We start from the raw sequence: 27,145 nt of genomic DNA, 5'->3' as shown, positions 1-27,145 counted from the left end.
CGTGACCACTAAGCAATTCCTCGAGGAATTTTCAGGGGGGCTCCCTGAGGGGAGAAAAGATTAAAAAAAAAAAAAGAATAAAAAAACACCAAAAGTACCAAAGACTGGATAGCACAAACAAATACCACCACAAAATCCAACGCTACAAGACACATAATGGCAATAATCTCATATCTGTGAGTACTCACTCTAAACGTCAATGGCATAGATGCTCCAATCAAAAGACACAAGGTAACAGGGTGGGGAAAAAAACAAGATCCATCTATATGCTGTTTACAAGAGACCCATATTAGACCTAAACACACCTTCAGATTGAAATTAAGGGGCTGCAGAACCATCTATCATGCTAATGATAGCCAAAGAAAGACAGAGTAGCCTTACTCATATCAGACAATCTAGACTTCAAAATAAAGACTGTAACAAGAGATGAATAAGTGTGTTGTATCTTAATTGAGGGGGTCTACCCACCAAGAAGACTTAACAATTGTAAACATTTATGCTCCCAATGTGAAAGCACCCAAAGATATAAATCAATTAATCACAAATATAAAGAAGCTCATTGATAATAAAACCATAATAGTATGGGACTTCAACACCCCATTATGACAACAGAAAGATCATTTAAACAGAAAATCAACAAACAAACAATGGATTTGAGTGAGACACTGGACCAGATGGACTTAACAGTTATATTCAGAACATTTCATCCTAAAGCAGCAGAATGTACATTCTTCTCCAGGACACATGGAACGTCTGCAGAATAGATATCATACTGGAAAACAAATAAGCCCTCAACAAGTACAAAAAGTTCGAGATCATACCGTGCATATTATCAGACCACAATGCTATAAAACTCAAAATCAACCACAAGAAAAAATTTGGAAAGATAACAAACACTTGGAGACAAAAGAACATACTACTAAAGAATGAATGGTGCAATACAAGCTGGTGCAGCCACTCTGTAAACAGTATGGAGTTTCCTCAAAAAACTAAAAACAGAACTACCCTACGACCCAACAATTGCACTGCTAGGCATTTATTGAAGGGATACAGGTGTGCTGTTTTGAAGGGACACATGCACCACCCCCATGATTATAGCAGCACTATCAACAATAGCCAAAGTATGGAAAGAGCCCAAATGTCCACCAATGGAAGAATGGATAAAGAAGTGATATAGATAGATAGATAGATAGATAGATAGATAGATATAGATATAGATAGATATGTATAAGTGATATATATCACTTATACATATAAGTGATATATATATATGTATATGTGTGTATATATATATGTGAGATATATATATATTTTATGTATAAGTGATATACATGACTTATACATATAAGTGATATATGTATATGTGTATATATATATATGAGATATATATATATATATATATATATATATATATATATATATATCAAAAAGACTGAAATCTTGCCATTTGCAACTACGTGGTTAGAACTGTAGGGTATTATGTTAAGTGAAATTAGAGAAAGACAAAAATCATATGACTTCACTCACATGAGGACTTTAAGAGAGAAAACATATGAACATAAGGGAAGGGAAACAAAAATAAAATAAAAACAGTGAGGGGGACAAAACAGAATGGACTCATAACTATGTAGGACAGACAGAATGTTACTGGATGGGATGTGGGAGGGGGTTGGGCTAAATGAGCAAGGGGCATTAAGGAATATTCTCATGAAATCATTGTTGCACTATATGCTAACTAATTTGGATGTAAATTTTAAAACATAAAAAATAAAATTAAAAAAAAAGGAATGAATGGGTGAACCAAGAAGTTAAAGAGAAAATTAAAAAGTACATGGAAGCCAACGAAATGGATAACACCACACCCCTAAACCTCTGGGATTCAGCAAAGGTAGTCATAAGAGGAAGTTTATAGCAATCCAGGCCTTCCAAAAGAGGTAAGAAGGTCTCAGATACACAGCCCAACTTTATACCTTAAAGAGCTGGAAAGAGAACAAGAAATAAAACCAAAACCAGCAGAAGACAAGAAATGATAAAGATTACAGCAAAAATCAATGCTATCGAAACTGAAGACAAAAACAAAAACACACACAGAAAAAAAAAAAACAACAACAAATAACCCCCCTCCACCCACACACAAAAGAGTAGAATAGATCAATGAAACCAGAAGCTTGTGCTTTGAAATAATTAATAACATTGATAAACCACTAGCCAGTTGGATCAAAAAGAAAAAGGAAAGGACCCAAAGAAATAAAATCACGAATGAAAGAGGATAGGTCACAACCAACACAGCAGAAATACAAATAATAAGAGAATATTATCAGCAAATATATGCCAATAAAATGGACAATCTGGAAGAAAGAGACAAATTCCTAGAAATATATAAACTAACAAAACTGAAACAGGAAGAAATAGAAAATTTGAACAGACCCATAACCAGTAAAGACATTGAATTAGTAATCAAAAATTTCCCAAGAAAAAGAGCCTAGGGCCAGATGGCTTTCCAGGGGAATTCTACCAAACATTTAAGGAAGAGTTAACACCTATGCTCTTGAAGCTGTCCCAAAAAAAGAAATGGAAGGAAAACTTCCAAACATTTTCTCTGAACCCAGCATTACCTTGATTCCAAAACCAGAAAAAGACCCACTAAAAAGGAGAAGTATACACAAATTTTCATAATGAACATGGATACAAAAATCTTCCACAAGATATGAACCAACCAGATCCAACAATACATTTAAACGTTACTCACCACGACCAAGTGGGATTAATACCTGGAATGCAAATCGGGTTCAATATCCACAAAACAATCAATGTGACTTATCACATCGATAAAAGAAAGGACAAGAACCACATGATCCTCTCAATAGATGCAGAGAAAGCATTTGACAAAATACAGCATCCTTTCTTGATAAAATCCCTCAAGAACGTAGGGATAGAAGGATCATACCTCGAGATCATAAAAGGCATATATGAAAGACCCAAAGCTAATATCATCCTCAAAGGAGCAAAACTGAGAGCTTTCCTCCTAAGGTCAGGAACAAGACAAGGATGTCCACTCTCGCCACTGGCATTCAACATAATATTGGAAGTCTTAGCCTCAGCAATCAAACAACACAAAGAAATAAAAGGCATCCAAATCGTCCAGGAGGAGCTCAACCTTTCACTCTTCATACATGGCATGAAACTCTATGTGGAAAACCCACAATAGTCAACAAAAAACTGCTAGAAATAATACAGGAATTTAGCAAACTGGCAGGATATAAAATCAATGCACAGAAATCAGTTACATTCCTACGCACCAACAATGAAGCAAGAGAAAGAGGGATCAGGGAATCGATCCCATTTTAAATTGCACCAAAACCCATAAAATACCTAGGAATAAATCTAACCAAATAGTTGAAAAATCTATACACTGAAAACTATAGAAAGTTTATGAAAGGAATTGCAGATGGCAAACACACAGAAAAGACAAATATTGCATGCTCCTGGACAGGAAGAACAAATATTGTTAAAATGTCAATAGTACCCAGAACAATCTACATAGTCAACACAATACCTATCAAAATAACACCATCATTCTTCACAGAGCTACAACAAAGAATCCTACAATTTGTATGGAACCAGAAAAGACCCTGAATAGCCAAAGCTATCTTGAAAAAGAAAACCAAAGTAGGAGGCATCACAATCCTGGACTTCAAGCTGTATTACAAAGCAGTAATCACCAAGACAGTATGCTCTTGGCACAAGAACAGACACTCAGATGAGTGGAAGAGAATACGAACACATAAATGGACCCAGAAACGTACGGCCAACTAATCTTTGACAAAAAGGATAGAATATCCAATGGAATAAATACAGTCTCCTCAGCAAGAGTGCTGGGAAAACTGGACAGCGACATACAGAAGAATGAGTCTGGACCACTTTCTCACACTCAAAATGGACGAAAGACACTCAAAATGGATGAAAGACCTAAATGTAACATAGGAAGCCATCAAAACCCTCGAGGAGAAAGCTGGCAGAAACCTCTTTGATGTTTGCTTCCACAACTTCTTAGTCAACAAGTCTCCAGAGGCAAGGGAAACAAAAGCAAAAATGAACGATTAGGACCTCATCAAAATAAAAAGCTTCTGCACAGTGAAGGAAACAATCAGCAAAACTAAAAGGCAACCAACAGAATGGGAGAAGATATTTGCAAACGACATATGAGATAAAGGATTAGTATGCAAAATCTATAAAGAACATATCGAACTCAATACCCAAAAAACAAGTAATCCAGTGTAGAAATGAGCCAAGACATGAGCAAACACTTTCCAAGGATGACATCCAGATGGCCAAATGAAACACGAAAAAATGCTCAACATCACTCATCATCATGGAAGTACAAATCAAAAACACAATGAGATAACACCTCACCCCTGTGAGAATGGCTAACACTAACAACTCACGCAACAACAGATGTTGGCGAGGAAGCAGAGAAAGCTCTTGCACTGCTGGCGGGAATGCAAACTGGCACAGTCACTCTGGAAACCAGTAGGTAGGTTCTTCACAAAATTAAAAAGAGGACTACCCTACAACACAGCAGTTGCACTACTAGGTATTTATCCAAATGATACAGATGTGCTATTTTGAAGGGAAAAGTGAACCCGAAAGTAATAGAAGCACCATCAACAACAGCTAAAGTATAGAAAAAAACCCAAATGTCCATCGATGGATGAATGGATAAAGAAGATGTGGTGTATAAACACACACACACACACACACACACACACACACACACACACACACACAATAGAGTATTGCTTAGCAATCCAAAAGAATAAAATGTTGCCATTTAACCTGCATGGATGGAACTAGAGGGTAGTATGCTAAGCGAATTTAGTCAGAGAAAGACAAATATTATAGGACCTCACTCATATGAGGACTTTAAGATACAAAACAGATGAATATAAGGGATGGGAAGCAAAAAAATATAAAAACATGGAGGGGGACAAAAACATTAAAAAAAACTTTTAAATGTGGAGAATAAACAGGGTTACTGGAAGGACTGTGGGAGGGCTGATGTGCTAAATGGGTAAGGGACTTTAAGTAATCTACTACTGAGATCATTGTTCCACATTATGCTAACTTGGATGTAAATTTAAAAAATAAATTAACTAAAAATTAAAAAAAATTAACCCAGTTAATAAAAGACATCCCAACAGAATATTGTTGAAAAGGTGTCAGTCATGAGTCCCCACTAAGGTTTGTACCTAAGTGGCTTTCTTAATTTCCCTAGTTTCTCATAAATACGGACAGTGCACTCTGACACAAATCTGCTCTTGCCCTGCCTCAAGGTGAGCAGAAAGAATATATTCACCTTTGACTTGGCTTGTTAAAAAGAAAAGAGAAAAGCAAATTCATTTAAGATAAAGCAAGTTTTACTCATGATGCAAAATCTGCTTGACTACTTTGGACATAATGTATTGCATTTGTTTATGGCTGACTTTGCCTAAATTAGTGAATCTATTTAAATGACCAAATATTGCACATTTCACTCAGTTGTAAACACACACACACACACACACACACACACACACACACAAATAGCATGAAACAAAAGTGAGTAGGATATAACATAAATGCAGTAAGGACATAAAAGATTAGTTTTCCTATAAAACATAAAATAACTGCTTTGGCAACAGTTTTCCATTTGATAACTTCACAAGCAAATTTATATTGACTTCCAATTTATTAACCATTTTTAGAAATACTATGTTTAATGATAACTCTAAATACAAATGGGATTATTTTTCAGAAAGAGGGAAACATTTTTTTTCTCCTTAGTATATTAATTAAGCTGAAAACTGAAAGGATATCAGTTTTGTAAAAGACAATCCCAACAGACAACATGGTTGGTATCTGAACCATCATGTCAGTAAAAGTACAGTCAGTGAGGCTGTATCCTTGACTGAAAATCATGCACCATTTGTGGAGGGAACACCAGAAACTCTCCTCCAACATGATGATTGTCATTCAGGAGCTGTATTTTTTTTATTTGATGAAATGGCATGTTCAAACTATCTTTATCATGACTCCAGTCTCTGGCTGTTTAAGTCCAGGTCAGTTCTAAAATGGTCTTAATTCATTTGCCTTGGGTAACTTTTCTTAATCCTGAATACCCAAATAAAAGAGACCTCAAATCAATTTTTTCATCATTAAAGAAAATAGGTCTACCAAAACGACATATACCAAACCTTACTAGCTATGATAGTATGCTTATCTCTTCCAAGTTACTAAAAGATTACTGCTTGTATTCAGCTTAATGGTCAACCTGGCATTTCATGGGAGCCTAGGGAAACAACAGTAATGTATTTTTGGAATTTCAGGCTATTTCTTTGTTTCAATCAGCAGTCACTATAAATATGTTATGGTCTACAGATTTATTCTAGACCTATTTTCTATGTTTAAGTTTATATTTGAGAGAGAGAGAAAGAGCATGAGCCAGGGAGGGGCAGAGAGAGGGAACACAGAATCGCAATCAGGCTCCAGGCTCCCAGCTGCCAGCACAGAGCCCAACATGGAGCTCAAAGTCATGAACAGTGAGATCATGACCTGTGCCAAAGTCAGATGATTAACCAACGGAGCCACACAGATACCCGAAGACCTATTTTAAATTTGCAAATATCAGACTCCAAAAGTACTGACTATTATCTAAGCCTTTAGCTCATTCACAAGTTGCAATGACTTTGAACAAAAGTAATTTTGATAAGATGCGCTTATCATAGAAGACATAGAAGCAGAAAACCAACAGCTTCCTCATACACAACTTAAGAATCATCTCTACACCACTGATGCCAATTTAAAACAACCATTATATGGCCACTTGATCCACATTCATAGGGTCATGGCAATGGTTTGGAAATGCCAAATGAAACCAGAGCTCAACACATGTAAGGAGTCACACCATGACCCTTAGGATTTCCATCTACATGTCCAAATGACAACTATTAACAGCTGCTTTCCTGTCAATTTAATGATGGTACAACTTGCATGAATGCAAATATAACATACTTTTTAAAACAAAGCTCATTCTGAAATAGACAATCTATGCAGACAAATCCTAAGTTCTATTTCAAACAATCAGCTGCACCCAAAGAAAGAACGATACTCTCTTAACTATAAATAACTGACTTTCAAAATCTACGACGGGTTTTCACCAATACAGCTCAGTCATGTTACCAAGAACACATGGTAAACTCTTACAACAAAGGCAATGACCTTTTCCTCTATATTGTAGGAAAAAATAACAGCTATTATCTTGACATTATGAATTCATTGTATAATTCAGACCTGTTACAAAGGAAACAAACTCACTCAGTATTCTTCCTGGCTAAATTTTGCAAAGGGAAGAATACGTTTATATAATCATTAAGGATAACAGAATTTACAGCAGTAAAAAATAAAAGGATGTGAGATTGAAATTCAACCTGTGGGTATAATTACTCAGATACTAAACTTAATCCCATTTCCTGAATTGTTACACCAGCTTTACACGTACAATTGCTTATATTATACCAGGCTGAAGTATGGCTTTTCCCCGTTCATCTTGGGGACATATGGTAGATGAAAGAAAGTGGGCTTTGGAGCCCATAAGAACAAACACACACACACACACACACACACACACACACACACACTTACCAAAGGACAGCACTTACTAGTACTGTGATCTCAGAAACATGACCTACTCTCTTTTGAGCTTCAGATTGTTGATTTTCAAAATGAAAATAATCATACTTACCTCACCTGGAGGTTATGATGTCCGTGCTAAAGATGTAATTCCAGTGCCAGCCAGGAACTTGGAGTATAGAGGTAGAGGGAAGATGCAAGCCTATACAAATAAATAGAGTTATAACTTGGGCTAAGGGTAAACTGGGATTAGCACTGTGTGAGCAAATAACGGGCACAAGGGCATAGAGAAAAAAAAAACCCATGTAGGTAGTGACTAGGTACAACAGACAGAAACCTGTTATGGAATGGATTTGCCCCCAAAATCCATACATTGAAGTCCTAACTACCCATGGGACTGTACTTGGATACCAGATCTTGAAAGGTAAAGTGGAGGTCGAATGAGCTCATTTGTGGGGAGGGACTCTAGTCTGATAACCGGTGTCCTATAGGAAGAGAGTGGGCAACTACACACACAGAAGGAAGACCACGTGAAGACAGTGGGAAGGAGGCCATCCACCAGTCATGGAGAGAGGACACCCACCCTGGCCACACCTTGATCTGAAGTGTGAGAAAATAAATAAATCAATTTCTGTTGCTTAAGCCACCCAGTCTGTGGTACATTGTGATGGCGGACCCAGCAAAATAATACGAAATCCTAATATTTACTTGCTCAGCAAATGGTGTGTGAGCCTTTGAAGGAGTTGGGCACTGTTCGAGGGCCCTAAGGAACCAGCCCTAAACAAAGCTAGTTTGGTCTTTGGACCCCATGGAGCCGACAATCTGGCAGGGACTGCAGTAGGCGACATCCAGCAAGCAAGAAAGAAAAACAGATGGTGCCAAGGGCCAGGAAGAAAAAGAATGCAGGAAAGGGATATGGGGTGTTCAGGTTGGAGAAGGAACAGTTTTCAGTTTTACATAGAGAGCTAGCAGAGACTCCACTGAGCAGGTGATGTCAGAGCAAGGTTATGACGGAAATGAGGGAGTATGTCTTGTTGACACGTGGAAGTATATCCCCGACAGAGAGAGGCAAAGTGAGTGCAAAGACCTGAAGCAGGAGTATGTGCCTGACAAGCTCAGGGAACAGGGAGGGGCCAGTGTGGCAGCAGCCCAGTAAAAAAGGGGAGGGGAATAGGAGAGACCTATAGGGAGGTAGCAGAGTCTGGGGAGGGTAGCACCTGTGTGGTGCACAGCTGGAGTCAGGTGTCTGGAGACATGAACAGCTGTGGGCAGTGCATAAAGACTTAGAGGCCCCAGATGCTGGCATATAGAAGCCTGAGGCTGGCTGAGATCACCCCAGAGTAAGGGCGGGTGGAAAGCAGATGGGGGACAGGAAGAAGACGAGGACCTACCGATACAGACACTGGTGAGCAGCGGCCCAGACGGTGGGAGGAGGAAGGAAGTAATTTTTAAAGAAAGGGGGTAATCAAGTGAGACTGTAAAATGGTGCCACGTAATCCACATACTGAAGTTTGAGACTTCACTGTGACCTTCAGCGATGTGTGTCATCCATTAAAGAGATGAGAAGTAGGGACGAGTGGGAGAGGAAGCCCATTCAGACTCAGCTGACAGAGAAACAAAGGGAAGTTCTGCAGGCACCGGCACGTGCACTGCTAGGCATAGGAAGACAAAGCAGGTGGTGCTGGATGGGAAGTGATTGCTCCCCGTGGGCCGAGAGAAACAGCTGCAGGTGCACAGGAAACACTAATGCTAGTATGTGCAACACGAAATATTTGTACTTGCTTAAGCTCTATCAGAGCAGATAACCATGGATAGTTAACCATGAGATAAAAATAACCTAACTGTAAAGTCAATATCCAACCAATTGTTGACCCAACACAGATAGGCAATCAAGGAAAGATGAAACGAAGTAAAAGGAACTCAGCGAACACAAACCCCACCTGTTTACCAGTAAAATCACCTCTAGCATTTCTAGTTTTAGAGGCCCCGCCTGCCTAGGGACATTCATGAAATGGCCATGGTATCCTGACCGTGGAAAAGTAGCATAATCACTTGTTTCCTAAATAGTGACTCATTTGAATGGCCACACGAGGGTTTTACTGTCTCTTCCAATCGGTGAAATGGACCTTCCCGTGAAGAGGCGGATATAGGGCAAGAAGACAAGTAGACTGATGGAGCTGCTTTAAAATGTTTTTAGCTTCACTGTTTTTTTGAGAGAGAGAGAGACAGACAGACAGACAGAACACACGTGGGGAAGGGGCAGACAGAAAGTGAGACACAGTATTTGAAGCAGGCTCCATGTTCAGAGTCATCAGCACAGAGGTGAAGCAAGGGTTCGAAACCACAAACCGTGAGACTATGACCTGAAGTGGGAAACTTAATCCACTGAGAGGCCGAGGCAGTGCAAAATACGTCTGGCCTAAAAGGAACATCAAGGCTACATCGCCGATGAAGGGGTGCAGAAGGGGCACATGCATCATCCCCTCCCGTGCCAAGGTGTGAGAAAGAACATGAGTGACACCCCTCCATCACAGAGACAGTGGCGCAATGGTGACCCCCTCCCTTGATGTGGGAGGGCGCAAGTGTTAACCCCCTCCTGTCCAAAGGGGGGGAAAGCTAATGCTTGAAAACCTTTCATACCCAGGGTGGAGGAAGTACTACCTAAGCCTTACCCTACCCCTTATGTCAGTGCCAACCCTAACACTTACCTTAAGAGATGTGTGTTTCTTCAGCTGTGAAAGTGAAAGAACCATTCGTGAAATATCACATTTAATAGTGACACCACTACTCTCTCCCTAAAAGGTGGCACTGTGCATGGGTGACCATCTCACACACCAACCAGGGGCAAGGCAGAATCCTGAACCACCTCTGGCGTCAAGTGGGGTGGGGCACATTTTTGAACGCCCTCCAATGCTGAGGGGGGTTATGTGCATGTGTGAACACCCTTCCCACCGAAGTGAGTGGGGCCAAGCATGAACACTGTCCCTTGCTGAGGGAGGGTTGTGTGCCTGTACAAATGGTCTGCCTCACAGAGCGGGGGTTGTGGGCATGCTTGAACCCCCTTTGGCAAGGAGGGGGGACTTTGCACATGCGTGAACAGCATCCTGGCGAGGGGAGCGGGGAGCATACGTCAACGCCCTCCCTGGCCGCGTTTCTTCAGCTGTGAAAGTGAAAAGAACCATTCATGAAACATCACATTCAATAGTGACATCAGTACTTCCTCCCTGAGGGGTGGCGCTGTGCATGGGTGACCGACTCACATGCTGACAGGGGGCCAGGCGGAAGCCTGAACCACCTCCTGTGCTAAGTGGGGCAGGGCGCATGCACCAACGACCTCCCTGGCTGAGGTGGTGGTTCTGTGCATGCCTGAACACCCTTCCTTGCCCAGGGGAGGGGGGCGCATGTGCAAATGCCTTCCCTCATTGAGGGGAGCTGTGTGCATGCATGAACATACACCAGTAGGGGGGGCTGTGCGCATGCCTGTACAGCCTCCTGTGGTAGTGGGTAAGGAGCATGCATGCATGCCCTCCCTCACTGATGGAGGATTGTGCTCATGTGGAAACGCCCTACCTCTTGGAACAGGAGTTTTGTGCATGTGTGAACACTCTTCCGCCAGTAGGGAGAGCTGTGCACAGGTGTGAACAGCACCCAGGGGTATGGGGCGGGGCCTACGTGCGAATGGCATCCCTCCCCTAGCCGGGGTTCACACTTCCGCCACAATGGAGGCTGTGCACATCTATGAACACCCTCCAGCGCTGAGGGGGTAAGGTGCATAGGTCAACACCCTCCCGTGCCAAATGAGTATGCGGCACATGCTTGAACCATTCCCTTGTTGAGGGATGCATGGCGCATATGTGACTGCCCTCCTTCATGGAGGGGTTGTTGTGCGCATGCATGAATACCCTCCCTCACTGACTGGTGGCTGTGCGCATGCATGAACACCCTCCCGGGCAGAGGGGGGCGGGGCAGATGCGTGAATATTCCCCCATGCTGACGTGTCACGTCACATAGGTCAACACCTTCCCATGCCAAAGTGGGGGGATTGTGCACATGGGTGAACGCCCTTCCGCCAGGAGGGGGGCCTTACACACACGAGAACAAACTCCCGCACTAATGGGGCAGGGTGCGTGCACAAACACCCTCTGTCAACAAGGAGGGTTGTGCGTGAGAACACCCTTCTACACGGACGGAGGGCTGTACCCATCTGTGCCGGGGGGGCATGGAGTATTAGTGAAACACCTCTCGTGCAGAGAGGGGGAGCAAGCATGACCTAACCCTTACCCTAAAGCCTAAATGTAATGCTAACCCTAACCTTTACCTTAAGTGATGCATGCTTCTTCAGCTGTGAAAGTGAAAAGAATCATTGATGAAAGGTCACATTTGATAGTGGCAACAGTACTCCCTCTCCGAGGGGTGGCACTGTTCATGGGTGACACCCTCCATCACCGAGGGGATGAGGAGCATGTGTGAACCACCTCCCATGCCGAGGGAGACAGGGCACATGTGTCAACACCCTCCCTCACCTTGGGACGGGTGGTGCAAATGTGAGAATGCGTGAACGCACTTCCAAGCTGAAGAGGATGGGGCACATGTGTGAACACCCTCCCACCCTGAAGGGGGCGGGACACATGCATGAATATTCTCCCACATTGAGGGGCGGTGCTATTGCGTGAATACACTCTAGAGACGAAGGGTTGGGTGTGGAAGCACGACCTAACCCTTACCCTAACCGTTAATGGTAATGCTAACCCAGACCCTTACCTTAAGAGTTGTCTGCTACTTCAGCTGTGAAATTGAAAAGAACCATTCATGAAACATCACATTTAATAATGGCATCACTATTCCCTCATTGAAGGGTGGCGCTCTGCATGGGTGACCTCCTCCCACACCAAGGTGGGGCTGTGCACATGCGTAAAAACCCTCCCTGCAGAGGTGAGCAAGACACATGCATGAACCATCTCCCATGCAGAGGTGGGGTGTGCCCATGAGTGAACACCCTCCCGACCCGACAGGTGGTCATGCACATATGTGAACAATCTGTCCTGAAGGGGGGATCTACGCATGTGTGAAAGCCCTCCCCAAAGGAAGTGGAGTGGAGCACGTGCTTCAATATTTTACCACTCTCAGGGATTGGGGTGAAAAGGTGAACACTCTCCCTTGCTCAGGATAGTGGGGTGATGCGTGAAGTCTTCCCGTGCTGAGTGGGGAGAGCAAGCATGACCTAGCTCTTATCTTAACCCCTAACTGTAATGCTAACCCTACCCCTGACCTTAAGAGATGCATGCTTCTTCAGCTGTGAAAGTGAAAACAGCCGTCCATGAAACGTCAGATTTAATAGTGGCATCACTACTCCCTTGCTGACTAGTGGTGCTGTGCACATGTGACCCCTCCAGCGCCTGAGGGGGGAGGGCACATGCGTGAACCCCCTCCCACGCTGGGGGCCAGGTTCATGCACCTACCTGAACACCTTCTCAAGCCAAGGGGGCACTGTGCTCATGCGTGAACACCTCCTGAGCCAAGGAGGGCATGGTGCATGGACAAATGCCCTCCCTCGCCAAGGGTTGTGGTGTCCATGCATGAACACCCTCGCACACGAGATGGGTGCAGGCGCATACATCAACATCCCCCCGCTGAAGGGGACTGGTTCCTATTGGTGAACACCCTCCCGAGATGAGGGGGTGCGTGGCTCATGTGTGAACGCCCTCCCACTCAAGGGAGGGTGCAGGCATGGCCTATCCCTTACCCTAACCATGAACGGCAATCCTAACCATAACACTTACCTTAAGAAATGCCTGCTTCTTCAGCTGTGAAAGGGAAAAGAGCCATTCATGAAACAACACATTAAGTAGTGGCATCACTACTCCCTTGTGGAGGGGAGGCAGGCTGCATGCCTGAACACCCTTCCACAAGGAGGGTGGCGGGGGTCAGGTGTGACCTTCCTCCCTTGTCAAAACGGGGGTGCAAGCATGACTTACTCCTTACCCTAATCCTCAGGATAATCCAAACCCTAACCCTCATCATAAGAGATGCTGCTTCTTCAGCCATGAAAGTGAAAAGACTCATTCATGAAACGTCAGATTTAATAGTGCCAACACTACTCCCTTGCTGTCTTTTTCAATAGGTGAAATGGACCTTCCCGTGAAGAGGCAAGAACAGGACAAGACCCTATGGAGCTTTAATTCACTGGCCTACAGAGACAACATCAATACAATCAGTAGGGACAACACATCTCCCCATGGGCCAACAATTTAGGTTGGGGTGACCTCAGAGAATATCCCCTCTGAGGGATTTAGATGTACACTTACCAGTCAAAAGTACAACCTCACTTATTGATCCAAAATACATAACCAACACCTTAGGTTTGATACATGTACCCTGCTAGAGTTTCCTTTGGGGGTGGGTGATTGTTGTCTCCACATTCGGTGCAGGGTTATGAAACGGTGGTGGTGGGTGTTTTCTCCTCTTCCATAAAGAGTTCCAAGGCGACCATTTGTGGGAGCCAAGTGGTAGTTGGTCTGCTCCTGAATCCCAGTGTGCTTCAGGTTCCCTGTTGAGCATCATAGCAGCGGCCTAGTGGAAACATGAGAGATGTCAGAAGACACTCAGGTAACCAAAGATGCGAATGAAGAACCTCCTGAAATACCATCAGAAGACTATGGGACACTGCTACCATCCACAGTTACAGTCCAGTTTCCGAGAGCATGTGGGATGCTCTAGAGGAATGCAGTGTTACAGTGGATGAGAGGTGTCCGGCTGGTAGAAGAAATGCTGCGCATCCCCGATGCTGGCTGGGGAAATGTCGTATATGTTGTCAGCTATGCCAAAGATAACAAAAGAACAATGAACGAGACAGACGCCTGCTTCTTCAGCAATGAAAGTGAAAAGAGCCATCCAGGAAATATCGGATTGAAAATGCTTTTAGGTACATTAATTTTTGAAAGGCACAAAGAACACAAGTGGGGCATGGGCAGAGAGAGAGAGAGAGACAGATAGTATCTGAAGCAGGCTCCAGATTCCCAGCTATCAGCACAGAAGCTACCCAGGGGGCTCAAAACCAGAAACTGAGAGATCATGAACCAAGACGAAGTGGGACGCTTAACTCAGAGACATCCAGGTGCCAAGGAAAACATCTGAATTAAAAGGAATATCACTGCTACATCGCAGATAAAGGGAAGCAGATGGGACACATTCGTGAAGCCATCCCACACCAAGGGGGGTGCACCATGCCCTAAACCTTAACGGACACCTAACATTAATCCTAACCATAAACCTTACCTTAAGAAACGCCTACTTCTTCAGTTGTGAAAGTGAAAATAGATATTCATGATTTAATACTGGCATCAGTATCAGATTTAATCCTGGCATCAGTAATCCCAATCTAAGGAGCTGTGAGGCTCATGGGTGACACCATCGCACGTAGAGGGTGTGGAGGGTCGCATGTGTGAACACACCCCTTGCACCAAAAGCGATTGGGTGGAACGTGAAATATTATCATACCGAGAGGGGGTGGGGTGACGGTGTGAAAAACTCCAGAGCAAAGCTGGAATGGGCGAGGCAAGAACAACCTACAGTAGAGAGACTGGGGCGATAGCAAGAACACAATCCCTTGAACATGGAGGGCGGTGTCCACGCATGAACACCTTCCCGCTCAAAGTGGGGATGCAAGCATGACCTACTCCTTGCCCAACTCCTAACCCTATCACTAAACAAAATCCCACCACCTAAACCTAACACCTAACCCTAACCATAACCCTAATGCTAAATCCTGCCCCTACCCTTCCCCTAACCCTAGCCCTACCTCTAACTAACCGTAAACATAAACATAACCCGAACTAATCCTAACCTTACCCTAAACCTCTAACCCTAAGCCTCTAATTCTAACCCTAAAACCCTCATCCTAACGCTCTAACTCTACCCGCTAAATCTAAAACTATAACCTAAGGCCCTCTTCCCATGGGGATCCATATCGAAAGACTAATAACAGCACACACACCAGGACCAGAAACGGTTCAGGAACACTCAGCATTGAATGTGGACATCTCCATGTATTTCCAAAGCGTGGCTGCAGCTGCACAAGAGGATTCCTGAGGCCTAAACGATGGGTGGCCCATACAGTTGTCTGGCCTTGGAACCAAAAGACTAATCCTGACCAGCACCCTCCCTTGTGTACTCCCTTCTGCCCTTTGGGGAGACAACTGCTCTGCTATGGTTTCAGTGCCTGGAACATCCTGGGACCTAACACTAATGCTAACCAGGACCCAATGCTAACCCTCAACCTAAACCTAACCCTATCACTCACACTAGACACACCTATCTACACCAGACCAGATACAGTTGTCTGTCCTTAGAACCCAAAGATTAATCCTGACCCGCAGCCTTGTTGTGCATACCACTCAGTCATTTGTGGAGGCAACTGCACTGCTGTGGGTTCAGCGCTTGGAGCCTTGGGAACGAAGAAAACCCTAACTGTACCCCTAACCATAACTCTCAACCTAATCGTAACCCTGTTTCTAACCCTAACCCTACACTTGAGACGCACCCTCGCATGGGATCTCAGGTCAGCCCTTGGGGGACATCACTAGACTGGAGTTGCTTCGGCCCTGGTGACTTCCCTGCACCAAGCCCTAACCCTGGCTGAGGCTCCTTCCCCATGGGGACCCAATTCACAGTCTGACATCAGCACACACATGGAATTGAGAAGCAGTGCAGGAATACTTGGTGTGGAATGTGGAACATCATCATGTCATTTCAAAAGCCCGGCTGCCACTGCACTCGAGGATTCAACAGGCCTAACTGAAGAGTGCCCAATACAGTTGTCTGGCCTTGGAAACCGAAGACTATTCCTGACTGGCAGCCTCCATTGTGCACTCCGCTCAACATTTCCAGGAGACGACTGCACTGCTGTGGGTTCAATGCCTGGAGACTCCTGGGACCTAACTCTAAACCTAACCGTAACCCTAACCATAACCCTCAACCTAAATCTAACAGTTTCTATCACACTAGACCCACCTATCTACACCAGACCTTATAGAGTTGTCCGTCCTTGGAACCCAGAGACTAATTCTGACGAGCAGCCTCCATTGTGTACTGACTCAGCCCTTCGGGGAGACAATTGCACTGCTGTGGGTACAGCGCCTGGATCCTTCTCTGACCTACCCTAACCCCAACCATAACCCTGATGATAACCCTCAATCTCACCTGACCATATATCTCACAATACCTCTACACCAGACCCACACCAGCGCATGTGCCCTCACTTCAGCCCTCGAGGGAGATCACGAGACTGGAGTCCTTTGGCCCTGGCCACATCCCTGCACTGAATCCTAACCCTAGCTAAAACTCACTCTCCATGGGTACCCAATCCCAATGTCTGACAACAGAATGCACATGGGGTCGAGAAGCAGTGCAGGATCACTCGGCGTGGAACGTGGAACATCACCATGTCATTTCCAAAGCCCGGCTGCTGCTGCATAAGAGGATTCCTGAGGTCTCCCCCAAAGAGTGTCCAATACACTTGTCTAGCCTTGGAACCCAAAGACTAATCCTGTCCGGCAGCCTCCGTTGTGCCCGAGAGCATTCCTGAGGCTTACCCGAAGAGTGCCAGAAAGAGTTGTCTGGCCTGGCAACCGAAAGACTAATCCTGACCCGCAGCATCCATTGTGTACTCCAGTCAGCACTTCAGGGAGACCACTGCACTGCTGCGGGTTCAGCATCTGGAGCCTCCTGGGACCTAACCCCAACCCTAACCAGAACCCTGAACCTAGCCCTCAACCTAAACCTAAACCTATCTCTCACACTAACTCTATACCAGACCCGTACCCTCGCAAGATTTCTCACTTAAGCCCTCCATGAAATTCACGAGACTGGAGTCAGTCTGCCCTGGTGATGTCCCTGCACTGAACCCTAACCCTAGCTATATCTCCCTCCTCATGGGAACCCAATTCCAATGACTGACAACAGCAGGCTCATGGTGTAAATCACTCGGCTTGGAACCTGGAACATCAGCATGTCATTTCCAAAGCTCAGAGGGAGCTGAACAAGGGCTCTGCTGAGGCCCAACTAAGGAGTGTCCTACACCAAAGGGTGGCCTTGACACCCTAAGACTAAGAAGGAATGGCACCATCCTTTGCACCCTCCACTCAACCCTCTAGGAGACCACTGCACTACTTAGGTTTCTGCACTTAAGCGCCTCCTGGAACCTACCCCTAACCCTCACCATGATCCTCGCCGTATTCCTCAACCTAAACCTCACCCCAATTCTAACACTAACCCTACACCTGACCAGCTACCGCACATGGCCCTCATTCATACTCACTGGAGATAAATGGATTGTTGTTGCTTTGGCCTTGCTTATGTCCCTGGATCTAGCTCTAACCCTAGCTATTTCTCTATCCCGATGGGGATCCAATTCCTAATGCAGAGAATATCACGCACCTGTGGCCCAGAAGCGGTGCAGGATTACTCCACATGGAGCGTGGACCACCACCATGTCATGTCCAAATACCAGAGGGAGGTGCCAAAGTGCTTGCTGAGGCCCGAAAGTGGCCCACATGCAAGGCTGGCACTGGTAACCAAAGACTAAACCTGACCAGCACCCTCCCGTGTGCCCTCCACTGAGCCCTCCCAGGAGACCACTGCACTGCATGGGGTTCATCACCTGGGGACTCCTTGGAGCTATCCCTCACCCTAATCATGACCCACTCCATACTCCTCAATCGGAACCTCACCCTAAGTCTAACGCTAACCCTACACGTGACCCACATCCGTGCATGAACCCTCATTCAGCCCTCCATGTAGGTAAAGGGATTGTTGTTCCTTCGGCCTTGCTTACGTCCCATCCCTGGATCAAACCCTTGCCCTAGCTATGGCTCATTCCCGATGGGGAACCAATTCCTAACTCGGAGAAAACCACGCACATGGACCCCAGATGTGGTGCAGGCTTACTTGGCATGGAACGGGGAACATCACCATGCCATTTCCAAAGCCCAGAGGGACCTGCACAAGGGGGTTGCTGAGGACCAACCAAAGAGTGGCCCACACAAGAGGCTGGCCTTGGCACCCAAGGAATAAGCATGACTGGCACCCTCCCATGCACCCTCCTCTGGGTCCCCAAGGGAAACAACTGCACTGCCATGGATTCGGCACCTTGGGCCTCCTGGAACCTAGCCCTAACCCCAACCGTGACCCTCCCCATACTACTCAACCTATACCTCAGCCCAACGCTAATGCTAACCCTACACCTGACCCTCACCCGTGCATTGGCCCTCATACAGACCCTTATGGAGATAACAGGACCGGTGTCTCTTCAGCCCTGCTTATGTCCCTGGACAGAACCTCTCCCTATCCGTGGTTCTCTCCCAATGGATATCCAGGTCCTAATTCTGAAACACCACGAATATAGGTCAAAACCCCTACAGTATTATTCGGTATGGAAGTGGAACATCATCATTTCGTTTCCACTGCTGGGATGGAGCTGCTCCAGGAGGCTACTGAGACCCAATGAATAGTGGCACACACAAGAGGCTGTCCTTGAAACACAAAGAATAAGTCTGAACTGAAGGCTCCCATGCAGCCACCACTCAGCCTTCCGTGGAGACCACTGCGATGCTAGGGGTTCACTGCCTGGAATTTCTTGGGCCGTAACACTAACACTAACCATGACCCTCACCATACCCTGAACCTCAAACTCATTCCTACACTAACGCTAACCCTACAGCTGACCCTCACCTGCACACTGGCTATCATTCATCACCCCATGGAGGTAAGTGGAATGGGGTAGCTGTGGCCCCCCTTATGGCCCTGGTCTGAAACCCAACTCTATCTAAAGCTCTCTCCAGATGGTGACCCGATTCTTAAGTCTGAGGATACCTCCCTTCCAGAAGAAGAGGCGGATTCCTCGGCATGGAATGTGGAATATCACCATGTAATATCCAAAGCCCAGATGTTGCTTCAGAAGCAGTTCCTGAGGCTCAACCAAAGTGTGGCCCACAAAGCAGGCTCACCCTGGCTCTCAAAGACTAAGCATGACCTACACCCTCCCATGTGCTCACCACTGAACCCTCCAGGAAGACCAGCACTGCTGGTGCTTCAGCGTCTGGGGGACCTGGGACAAAACCTAACCATTATATTGACCAGAACCATACACATCATCCTCAACCTCACCCCAACTCTAAAGGTAACGCTACACCTGACCTGCACCCCTGCATGGGCTCTCATACAGCCCTCCATGTAGATAATGGGACTGGTGTCACCTCGGCCCTGCTTATGTCCCTGGACCGAATCCTGACCCTAGCTATGGCTCTCCCCCAATGGGGATACAGGTCCTAACTCTGAGAACACCATGCACATAGGGTCCAAATCCCTGCAGTATACTTCAGGATGGAATTGGAACATCATCATTTCATTTGCACTGCTGGGATGGAGCTGCACGAAGAGGTTGCTGAGGCCCAACTGAAGAGTGTCACACATAGGATGCTGCCCTGGCATGCAAAGAATTGGTCTGAACTGTAGACTTGCATGCAGCTTCCACTCAGCCCTCTGTGGAGACCACTGCACTGCTAGGCGTTCACTGCCTGGAACCTCCTGGGACCTAACCCTAACACTAAACTTGACCCTCACCATACACCTCAACCTAAACTTCACACCCACTCTAACGCTAACCCTACACGTGACCCGCACCCAAGCATGGGCCCTATGGAGTCCTCCAGAACGATCACGGACTCTTGTGGATTTGGCCCTATCTACATCCCTGGGCCGATACCTAACCATAGTAATGACTCTGTCTCATTGAGGAACAAATTCCTAAGTCTCAGTCACCACGCATATGGGGCCCAGAAGCACTGCAGCGTTACTCGCATGGAACGTGGAACATCGACAGGTAATTTCCAAAGCCCAGAGGAAGCTGCACAAAGGGTTTGCTGAGGCCCATCGGAAGACTGCCCCACAACTGATGCTGGCTTCGGCACCCAAAGACTAAGCCTGAGGGCAACCTACCATTTGCCCTCCACTGATTCCTCCAGTGAGACCACTGGACTCCTTGGGGTACAGCACCTCGTACCTCCTGGAACCTAACCCAAACCGTAAATGTGACCATCAACATACTCCTCAATCTCAACCTCACCCCAGCTCTAAGGCTTCACCTGACACCCTACACAGGACCCTCACCCGCGCATGGGCCCGCATTCAAACCTCCATGTAGGTAACGGGATTGCTGTTGCTTCGGCCTTGCTTACCTCCCTGGACCGAACCCTAACCCTAGTTGTGCCTGAATCCCGATGGGGATCCAATGCCTAACTCTGAGAGACCACACACATGGGGCCCAAAGCTTTGCAGGATTCCTCGGCATGGATCTTGGAGCATAATCGTGTCATTTCCATTACCCACAAGGAGCTGCACAAGGGGGTTCCTGAGGCCCAACTGAAGAGTGACTCACACAAGAGGCTTGATCGGGCCCTCAAAGACAAAGCCTGATCAGCACAATCCCATGTGGGATCCACTCAGCCCCTCTTGGAGACCACATCCTTCCTGGGGTTGTTGCACCTAGAGCCTCGTGAAACCTAACAATAACCATGACCTTCAAAGTACCCCTCAACCTAAACATCACCCCTAAACATAACCTAAAACTGACCCGCACCCTCGGAGGGACCCTCACTTCAGCCCTCCAGGGAGATCACGGGACTGCTGTCGCTTCGGCCCTGCTTACGTCCCTGGACCGAACCCGAACTCCATTTTAGGCTGTCTCCCCATGGTGACCCAATACTTACTTCTGTGCAAACCACACACGTGGGGTTCAGAAAAGGAGCCGGATTCCTCGGCATGGAACGTGGAACATGACCAGGTAATTTCCAAAGCCCAGAGGGAGCTACACAAGGGGGTTGCTGAGGCCCAACCAAAGTGTGGTCCATATCCAAGGCTGGCCCTAGCCCCTAAAGACTAAGCCTGGCTGGCACTCTCCAATGCGACCTCCCTCAGCCCTCCAGGGAGATCACTGCACTGCTTGGGTTTCAGCACCTAGGGCCTCCTGGACCCTAACCCTAACCGTGACCCTCACAGTACTCCTCAACCTAAACCTCACTCCAACTCTAACGCTAATCCTACACCAGCCCTCACGTGCGCATGGTCCCTCACCCAACACCCCATGTAGATAACGTGAGTAGTGTTGCTTCAGCACTGCTTATGGCCTTGAAGCAAACCCTAACTCAAACTAAGGCTCTCTCCTGATGGTGACCCAATTCTTTAGTCTGAGGATACCACACACATGGAGTCCAGAGGAGGAGGAGTATTACTCGGCGTGGAATGTGGAATATCACCATGTAATATCCAAAGCCCAGATGTTGCTGCAGAAGTGGTTACTGAGGCTCAAAGAATGGCCCACGATGGAGGCTTGCCCTGGCAAACAAGGACTAAGCATGACGGACGACCTGCAACATGCCCTCCACTGAGCCCTCCGGGAAGCTCACTGCATTGCTGTTGGTTTATCGCTAGGAGCCACCTAGGACTTAACCCCAAACCCAATAATGAACATAACTATACACACCAACCTCACCATGAACATAACTATGAACAGAACTATAACAATGAACGTAACTATACACACCAACCTCACCAACTCTAACCGTAACCCTACATCTGACCTGCAACTGTGCATGTGCCCTATTCAGCCCCCTATGTAGCTCAAGGGACTGGTGTCGCTTCAGCCGTGCTTATGTTGCTGGAACATACCCTAACCTTAGCGATGACTCTCTTCCAATGGGGATCGAGTTCCGAATTCTGAGAACACCACGCGCATAGGGCCCAGACCCCTGAAGTATTATTCGGTATGGAATTGGAACATCATCATGTCAATTCCACTGCCGGCATGGAGTTGCACAGGGAGGATGCTGAGGCCCAACTGAAGAGTGGCACACATGTGAGGCTGGCTCTGGCATGGAAAGACAAAGCCTGAACTAGAGGCTTTCATGCAGTCTCCATTCAACCCTATGTGGAGACCATTGCACTGCTAGGGGTTCAATGCCTAGAACCTCCTGGGACCTAAACCTAACAGTAACCTTGACCCGCACCATACCCCTCAACCTAAAGTTCACACCAACTCTTACCATAATCCTAAACCTTACACGCATTAGTGCATGGGCCCTCACTTCAGCCTTCCAGGGTGATCACGGGTCTCCTGTCCATTCAGCCCTATCTAAGTCCCTGGCCCAAACCCAAACACTAGCTAAGACTCTCTCTCTCTCTCTCTCTCGATGAGGACAAAATTCCTAAATCTGATATGACCACACACATGTGGGGCCAGAAGTGGTGCAGCGTTACTTTCCATGGAAAGTGTCCTGAAGGGCACAGATGCTCCCAGTACCTGAAGGCACGCCCCTAGCCTGAAGCAGCTCCCTGTGCCTGAAGACAAGCTCTGTGCCTGAAGGCAAGCCCCTTGCCTGAAGCTGCTCCCTGTGCCTGAAGGCATGCCCAGGGCCTGAAGGCATGCCCCATGCCTAAAGACAAGCCCCTTACCTGAAGGCAAGCCCCTTGCCTAAAGCCATACCCGGAGCATGAAGCCATGTCCCATGCCTGAAGGCAGGTCCAATGCCTGCAGGTTCGCCCCTGCCTGAAGGCTCGCCCCTTGCCTGAAGGCTCCCCCTGCCTGAAGGCTCGCCCCATGCCTGAAGGCTCGCCCCTTGCATGAAGGGTTAGGCATGCCCAGTGCCTGAAGGCATACCCAGTGACTGAAGTCAGTCACTCCCAATGTCTGAAGTCATGCCCAGTGAATGAAGTCACTCCCAAAGTCAATCCCAGGGAATGAAGTCAAAGTCACTCCCAGTGACTGAAGACAAAGTCACTCCCAGTGAAGGAAGTCATCCCAAAGTCACTCCCAGTGACGGAAGTCTCTCCCGAAGTCACTTCCAGTGATGAAAGTCACTCCTAAGTGACTGCCAGTGACGGAAGTCACTCCAGATATCACTCCCAGGGACAGAAGTCGCGCCTGAAGTCACTCCCAGTGAGGGAGGTCCCTCTTGAAATCACTCCCAGTGATGAAAGTCACTCCCGAAGTGACTGAAAGTGATGGAAGTCACTCCAGATGTCACTCCCAGTGACAGAAGTCACGCCAGAAGTCACTCCCAGTGAGGGAAGTCCCTCTCGAAGTCACTCCCAGTGACTGAAGTCACTCCCAGTGACTGAAGTCAAAGTCATTCCCAGTGACTGATGTCATAGTCACTCCCAGAGACTTAAGTCAAAGTCATTCTCAGTGTCTGCAGTTACTCCCAGTGACTGGAGTCTCCACTCACAGGGACTGCAGTCATCACTCCCAGTGCCTGAAATTGGCACTCCCAGTGCCTGAAGACACTCCAGGGGAAGGACAGAGTGAGAGGGAGACACAGAATCCCAATCAGGCTCCAGGCTCTGTGCTCTCACCACAGAGCCTCCTGGGGAAGGACAGAGAGGGAGACATAGAATCCCAAGAAGCCCCTCCAGGCTCTGTACTCCCAGCACAGAAACCCCAGGCTCTGTGCTCACAGGACAGAGCCTCCAATGCCTGAAGGCACTCCCCTTGTCTGAAGGCACTCCCCTTGCCTGAAAGTCACCAGCACTCTCTAAAGGCATACCCCATGCCTGAAGGCATGCCCTGAGTCTGACTGAGCTCCCTGTGCAGGATGGGGCATTCCGTGCCTGAGTGTGACAGGCACTCCCCTTGTCTGAATGGCACAGGACCTCCTCTTGCCTGAAGCCGCGCCCCATGCCTGAAGCCATGCACCATGCCTGAAGCCACTCCCTATGCCTGATGGTTTGCCCCATGCCTGACTGCGTGCCCCATGCCTGAAGAGCACAGATGCTCCCCTTGCCTGAAGGTGCGCCCCTTGCATGAAGCTGCTCCCTGTGCCTGAAGGCGCTCCCAGTACCTGAAGACAAGCCCCATGGCTGAAGGTGCACCCCTTGCCTGAAGATGCTCCCTGTGCCTGAAGCCACTCCCTGTTCCAGAAGACATGACCCATGCCTGATAGAGTTCTGTATGCCTGTAGGCAAGCCCACTGCCTGAAAGCAAGCCCCTTGACTGAGGCAGCGCCCCATGCATAATGCCTCACCCAGTGCTTGAAGGCACACCCTGTGCCTGAAGGCATGTTCCATGCCTGAAGGCGCTCCCCTTGAATGAAGGGCACAGGCACTCCCTGAGGCCTATACCATGCCTGACAGCGCACCCCTCGCCAGAGGGCGCCCCGTGCCTATAGCAGAGACTCCCCCTGTGCCTTAAGTTGCGCCCTGTGCATGAAGCCACTCGCTCTACCTAAAGGTGCTCCCAGTGCCTGATGACAAGCCCCATGTTTGAAGGTGCGCCACGTGCCTAAAGACACTCCCTGTTCCTGAAGGCATGCCTCTTGCCTGAAACAGCTCCACGTGCCTGTACTCAAGCCCTTTGCCTGAGGCAAGCCCTGTGCCTGAAGCCTTGCCCCTTGCATGAAGCCCCGCCCAGTGCCTGAAGGCACAACCCTTGCCTGAAGGCACACTCCATGCCTGAAGGCTTGCCCCATGCCTGATTTCTCACCCTGTGCCTGAAGGCTAGCCCCCTGCCTGAAGGGCACAGGCATGCCCAGTGCCTGTGGACATGCCCAGTGATTGAAGTCAGTGACTCCCAATGACTAAAGTCTTGCCCAGTGAATGAAGACACTCCCAAAGTCACTCCCAGTGACTAAAGTCAAAGTCACTCCCAGTAGATAAAGTTACTCCCAAAGTCACTCCCAGAGAGGGAGGTCTCTCCCAAAGTCACTCCCCGTGACAGAAGTCACTCCCGAAGTTACTCCCAGTGACTGAAGTCACTCCTGACGTCACTCCCAGGGAAGGAAGTCAAAGTCATTCCCAGTGATTGATGTCACAGTCACTCCCATGACTGAAGTCAAAGTCACATTCAGTGTCTGCAGTTACTCCTAGTGACTGCAGTTGTCACTCCCAGTGACTGAAGTCGTCAATCCCAGTGCCTGAAGTCTGCATTGCCATTCCCTGAAGTCAGCATTCCCACTGCCTGAAGGAACTGCAGGAGAAGGACTGAGAGAGAGGGAGATGCAGAATTCCAAGCAGGCTCCAGGCTCCGTACTTGAAGCACAGAGCCTCCAGTTTCCAGTGCTCGTGGCACTGGAGGCATTAGTCTCCAGTACTCGCAGCACAGAGCCTCCAGGCCCCAGTGCTCACAGCAGGGAGCCTCCAGGCCCCAGTGCTCGCAACACAGAGCCTCCAGTTGCTGAAGCCACTCAACATGCCTGAAGGTACACCCCGTTCCTGAAGGCACTCCCGTTGCCTGAAAGGCACAGGCACTCCCTGAGGGCGCACCCCATGGGTGACGGCGCACCCCTTGCCTGAGTTCACCCTGTGCCTGATGGCGAGCCCAGTGCCTCTTGGCGCACCCTGTGCCCGAAGAGCACAGAGGCTCCCCGTGCCTGAAGTCGCACCCTGTGCATGAAGACGCTCACTGTACCTGAAGGTGCTCCCAGTGCCTGAAGACAAGCCCCATGGTTGAAGGTGTGCCCCGTGCCTGAAAATGCTCCCTGCGCCTGAAGCCGCGCCCTGTTCCTGAAGGCATGCCTCTTGCCTGAAACAGCTCCAGGTGCCTGTACTCAAGCCCCGTGCCTGAAGACAAGCCCCTTGCCTGAAGGCAAGCCAAGCACCTGAAAGCAAGCCCCGTGCCTGAAGCCTTGCCCCAAGCATGAAGCCCCGCCCAGTGCCTGAAGGCAAGCCCCTTGCCTGAAGGCACGCCCCACGCCTGAATTCTCACCCTGTGCCTGAAGGCTAGCCCCCTGCCTGAATGGCACAGGCATGCCCAGTGCCTGAGGTCATGCCCAGTGACTGAAGTCACTCACCCCCAATGACTGAAGTCACTCCCACTGATGGAAGTCACTCTCGAAGTAACTCCCAGTGACTGAAGTCAATCCTGATGTCACTACCACTGACTGAAGTCAAGTTACTCCCAGTGACTGATGTCATAGCCACTCCCAGTGACTGAAGTCAAAGTCACACTCAGTGTCTGCGGTGACTCCGAGTGACTGCAGTCGTCAATCTCAGTGCCTGATTTCGGCACTCCAGTGAAAACAAGGCCCGCGGCACTGCATCATCCAGTGAACCTAGTGCCCACGCCACTGGAGCCTACAGTGAACCCAGGGCCCGCGACGGTGCATCCTCCAGTGAACACAGTGCCTGCGGCACTACATCATCCAGTGAACCCAGTGCCCGCGGCACTGGAGACTCCAGTGAAACAAGTGACCGCGACATGGCAGCTTCCAGTGAACCCATTGACTGGGACATAGCCTCCTCCAGTGAACGTAGTGCCCGTGGCACTGGAGCCTCCAGTGAAAACAGTGCCCTCGATACTGCATCCTCCAGTGAACCCAATGCCGGCGGCACTGCATCCTCCAGTGAAACCAGGGCCCGCAGCACTGGAGATCCAGTGAACACACTGCCGGTGGCACTGCAGCCTCCAGTGAACCCAGTGCCCTCGACACTG

At 47.9% G+C, this 27,145-nt stretch overlaps 1 long non-coding RNA gene across 21 annotated transcripts in view; it reads right to left on the bottom strand.

The window, feature by feature from the left end:
* The window catches only part of LOC109495577, an 83,835-nt gene extending 57,568 nt beyond the window's left edge, over positions 1-26,267 (bottom strand). Inside the window, exons 1-8 of one of the 21 annotated variants that reach the window (XR_006593468.1) lie at positions 13,651-18,557; positions 13,449-13,472; positions 12,938-12,961; positions 12,430-12,453; positions 11,987-12,010; positions 10,699-10,828; positions 10,377-10,400; positions 7,781-7,870 (exon numbers count right to left, since the gene is read on the bottom strand). This is a non-coding gene — a long non-coding RNA (uncharacterized LOC109495577). Of the gene's footprint in view, positions 1-7,780; positions 7,871-10,376; positions 10,401-10,698; positions 10,829-11,986; positions 12,011-12,429; positions 12,962-13,448; positions 13,473-13,650; positions 18,560-26,122 lie in introns of those variants that run through there. The other 20 variants (XR_006593461.1, XR_006593460.1, XR_006593465.1 and 17 more) reach the window with 20 other exon arrangements.
* Positions 26,268-27,145: the final 878 nt, after the last annotated feature.

Source organism: Felis catus (assembly GCF_018350175.1).
Source record: "Felis catus isolate Fca126 chromosome D2 unlocalized genomic scaffold, F.catus_Fca126_mat1.0 chrD2_random_Un_scaffold_45, whole genome shotgun sequence".
NCBI classification, from domain to species: domain Eukaryota; kingdom Metazoa; phylum Chordata; class Mammalia; order Carnivora; family Felidae; genus Felis; species Felis catus.
This window is presented reverse-complemented; position numbering and strand designations above follow the sequence as displayed.